The sequence below is a fragment of the Colobus angolensis genome, unplaced genomic scaffold (assembly GCF_000951035.1).
Source record: "Colobus angolensis palliatus isolate OR3802 unplaced genomic scaffold, Cang.pa_1.0 Scaffold147, whole genome shotgun sequence".
Taxonomy (NCBI): Eukaryota; Metazoa; Chordata; class Mammalia; order Primates; family Cercopithecidae; genus Colobus; species Colobus angolensis.
The window spans coordinates 1,968,445-1,973,348 of NW_012114566.1; the positions used below are offsets into that span (position 1 = coordinate 1,968,445).

The 4,904-nt window shown below is 36.3% G+C and overlaps 1 pseudogene across 1 annotated transcript; it reads right to left on the reverse strand.

The window, feature by feature from the left end:
* Positions 1 to 3,849: 3,849 nt before the first annotated feature.
* On the reverse strand, positions 3,850 to 4,560 carry LOC105507259 (annotated as a pseudogene). Its single transcript, XR_001001065.1, has one exon. The product of XR_001001065.1 is annotated as an ATP synthase subunit O, mitochondrial pseudogene (transcript).
* Between the last annotated feature and the right edge of the window lie 344 nt (positions 4,561 to 4,904).

Here is a 4,904-nt window from a genome sequence, read left to right on the forward strand (position 1 = left end):
GAAGTTCTTGACCTTAAGAGACACAGAATTCAGTTGAGGAAGCAAGACATATTGAAGACATATTGACAGGAACACTCTCATAACCAAACAGGGCATCACAGTAAGGTGCCAGGTCTAAGAAAGAAAGCAAACATTTTAGAGATTCACAAAATAATTGAGTGCCATGCATGCGAATGAGAGAAGGATCTAAGATCTGGCTTAACCCTTTAGTATTTAACACTCTATAATGTGCAATATAGAGATGCCTTGTATCTCTTAGTTATTTGGTAATTCTGTAAGTACTTCTGACTCTTAGTTATTTGGTAATTCTGTAAGTACTTCTGACTCATGTGTGGTTGGCTAAGTGTGAGGATCCACCATAATCTTCAAATGTCTACTGTTATATCAGCTTTTTTATTTGCTTCCACTGCAGGCTCTCAAATTGACTTTTAGAATAGTGGAAAGATCATCTGACTCTTTCTGAGTTTCAGGTAGTGATCTTATTATCATAGTATCTTGCAGTTTGTGTCTCATGTCTCCTGCTCCAGCGGCTTGCCTGCATGCTGGCTTTCTTGCTTTGCCCTACCTTTCCATCTTCATAAGTTTCTGGACCTTTCTTTGACAGGTTTTTGACCTACATCTTTGATTTGTTCTCGAGTGACCAAGGTGCCACTCTGCTCACTCTCTTCTCTCTGTTTGGTTTGATATATGGCTTTTCCTCAGAACTCTAATCTATTGTGTTCACTGATTCAACTCACTCCCAGGTTTCTATGTTTTCTCCTGCTGTGTCATGTATCTTTCCAATGTATCTATACAGCAAACTCTAAATACTGTGGTTTCTATTGAATCTCAGCTCCGTCCCCTCAACTCATGAATTCCAGTGGGCTCTGCCTGGGATCTTCTTTCTCTCCTGCAGCCTAGAGACTCTCCAGGAAGAAAGCTAGAGCAACAATAAGCTGATTCCTATATGGAAAGGGGTGGTGGTACTTTCATTTAGTAGCTTGAAGCCAGAAATGTTGCTAAAAATTTCATAATATACAGGACAGTCCCCCACAACAACAAGTTATCCAGCTTCAAATGCCAATAGTGCTGAAATTGAAAAATTTTACCCTAGGCATAAACAACATCCAGTGTTTTGGAGCAAAATTATGCTCACTTTTTCTCTTTCTGTATATTTTAGTCCTAAGAGATGATTGTGTGTTTGATTTCGATTCAATTTCTGTATACTAACAATTTCGGCATATTCAAAGAGAGAAGCAAGAGTTCCTATTTTTGCCGCTAATGAGTAAAAACCACAATGAGATCTGAAAGGGAAAATACAGCAAGTGAAAGAAAATCAGTAAGATACAAAGATACAGAAAGACTACTAAACTTTCTGTTATCCCCAAATAAACTCAATTGAAATTTGTTAGATTGAGACTTACTTTAATTATTACATTTTAACACTCTATAATTATTTTATAAAAACTACCATGTGTTATTATTCTAATTATGTAAGGAACAGAGAAGTTAACTGATGCCTGAGGTGGTGTGGGTGATAAGTAGAAGAGTTATTGTTTTAACTTGGTTCTTTCCAACTCCTAAGGCTTCATCCATCACTTCTTATGCTGCATGAAACAACAGAGATAGGCTAATGTGAAACTTCAAGCTGTTCAGTAAAAAGATTTAGTTTTACTGTCTCACAACTAAGATTTTTGTTGGTGATAGAGGAAACTCTGTTCTGATCTTGGGAGAAATAGGACCATATAAACTGGCCACCTGGAAAATCTATAGAATGTTTATCTCAAGGTATTATGATTTTTTTTAGTAGAACATCTAAGAGGAAATAAGCCCCAGGAAGACAGCCTTTTAAAAGGAGGAGAAATTACTTGACTTTTTGAGAGTCAGAAGAATTGTGTGGCCCAGGGATCCCTATATATAACATAACATCCCTATGTATAACATCCCTACATATAACATTCCTGTGTATAACCTTATATATAACATTATATCCCTATATATAACATTACCGGGGGAAACTTTGTTCTTCAGTTTAAAGCTTTCTAATGCAGAACAGATGATACTCTTGGGAGCAGCTGAGTTCTTGGTACTCTGAATGTCATGATTATATTAAAAATAAGGTCACCAAGCTGAAATTAACACAATAGAAATCATACATCGGCAGGGAGCGTAATACTAGTCTGAATATTTTTCTTGTAATATAGCATTGGTTTGGAGCAACAGAGTTTTGATATAGTCTATAAGCATCTTGGCTTCTCATTGCATCTTCATAGTTCTCAGGTCTCCTACATATATCTTCAGACTGACTCCTTCTTGACATCATCTGTACCAAACAAAGCACCTGGTTTGTTCTCAAAAGCTTTACAACCAATCCCCAACTGGTGTTGGCTTTACTAATTCATTTAAGTGAAGTCTAATCTTATATGAGACCTTGTAATTAACAAATTAATGGTGACCTCTTTTCTTCTTCTTCAAATATACTCTACAAACCCTGCTTACTTTATGAATTAATGTGAAGAGCCTTGCAAGGCTGTCATTATGCGTATTTCTGTCTGTAATTTCAGTACCCTCTTTATGACTCTGTCTTCTGCTGGCTGTGTGTGCCCTGAGGTACTGGAACAAAGAAGATTGTTTTATTCTGCTTTTTTTGATGGAAGATACTTCTATATTAGAGTTAAAACCCTCTCAGATATAGCAAACTCTTGTTTGGCAATTTCTCATGAGCTGTACCATAAGCAATGATGGCTGAGCCAAATATGAACCTGTGTCACTTTGGTCAAAAGGTATAACACTTTAAGGAACACCAAAGCTGAACAACAACAAAAAAAGGCAGATGAAAACAAGGACAACTAAGTGTCCTGCCAAAATGATATAGTTTATACCACTGTTGTAATTCATATAAACATTGGCTAAAATCCAGGTTTTTTTCCTCTGGAAAAGTGATGGATACTGCTTTCTCACAAAATTCTGTCATGTTTACAGAAAAGTGAAATCCCATTCATGTGACAAACAGCAAAGGTACAGAGTAAGTAGACATTTAAACACAGTCTGAAATTTTATGTGAAGATACAGTAGTTTCATTTATTTGCCTGGCAGAGAGGGTAAGTGGTAGAAAGGAAGTAGATTATACATACATCAGCATTTTTAATGCATTTTGATCACCAGCCTTAAAATGTAACTCATACATAAGATCATTATGTGTTCTATTATCTTCCTTTTCTTCTCTGATTATTCTATTCTATTCTATTCTATTCTATTCTATTCTATTCTATTCTATTCTATTCTATTCTATTCCTTCTATTCCAGTCCATTTTGATTTATTCTACCCTATTTCCTCTTTTTAAAAGATGATAAAAGAATTAAACAACAAATTGGTGTTTTGACTCAAAAATATATTACAGCCAAATGATATAGATTGATTTGTAGACTTTCAGTTATTTTTAAGCAACAGTTAGAAGTCAATATTCTTTTTTGTTGCTAGTATCCATTTTTAAACAGCATTAGTGAGATATAACTCACATATCACAAATTCACCTATTTAAAGTATATAGTTCAATGGTTTTCAGTATATCCTCTGAGTTGAGCAATCATCACAAAAATCTAATTTTGTAACATTTTTATTACCCCATAAAGAAATCTTGTACCCATTAACAGTCATTCTTCACCCAGTCCCCTCTTTCCTGGCTGGCTTGAATAACCACTAATTGAATTTTTTCTGTATCTTTTTTTTTTAGGCATTACATATAAATGAAATTACACAATGTATAGTCTTTTGTGACTGGCTCAACCTAGCATAACATTTTTAAGGCTTAACAATGTCATAGCATGTATAAGCATTTTTGTCTTTTTTCTGATTTTTTTTTTTTTTTCATCTGTTCTGGAAGCTTTTTATCGTTGCTCTAAGTTTAAGAATTTTCACTGATGGCAGAAAACCAACACTCAGACAACCTCCCGCATAGCCTTGCCCAGCTTCTAAATCTTGGTCTTGACAGACATGCCAATATATTTCTCTCCAATGCTCACAATCATTTCACCCATGATTGACGGATCAGTCTTAGCCTCCAATTTCAATACTTGGCCTTGACTTAGGAAGCTCTTGAGGACAGTTTTTAATTCAGAGAGTGTGGCTTCTTCTAAAGGAGATGCAGTGGTCACCGTGCAAGGTACCTTTCCGCGATGGACACTCATCATGGTGAAAAAGGCAGAAACGACTCCTTGGGTATCGCTTAAGCGACCGTTTTCAGCAAGCAAATTGATCCGGTTGGTGGTGAGGCGAGAGAACCTCTCTTTTGCTGTGATGTCATTTAGGCTTTTCACTCTAACAGAACGCTTCACATAGGGATTCAAAACAGAAGCAGCCACTTTGGGTTCCTTCAGGATTTGTGCTACTCTCAACAACTCCTTTTCTACTTGCTCCAACTTATTCTGTTTTGATGCAGCAGAATAAAGATCTGTGGCATAGCGACCTTCAATACTGTATACCTGAACAGGAGGCCTCACAAGCTTGGCAAATGGTCTGACCACAGAGGTACTGAAACATCGCACCTGCCGGGAGAGCCCGGACACTGCTGGGGCAGCCATCTTCTCGCTGTTCTGATGTTCTTTTATAACAAAATTTTATAGATGCACAGCATTTTACATATTTATGGGTTACATGTGATATTTGGTTACATGGATAGAGTATGTAATGATCAAGTCAGGATATTTGAGGTGTCCATCATTTTGAGTGTTTATCATTTCTGTGTTTGGAACAATTTAAGTTATCTCCTCTATTTTGAAATATACAATACATTGCAACTATTTGAAATACACAACACATTGTAACTAACTATACTTAAACTTTTTATCTAGCTGTATGTTGGTACCTGTTAACACACCTCTTTTTATCCCTCTTCCCATTCACCCCACCTTCTCAGGTTCTAGTA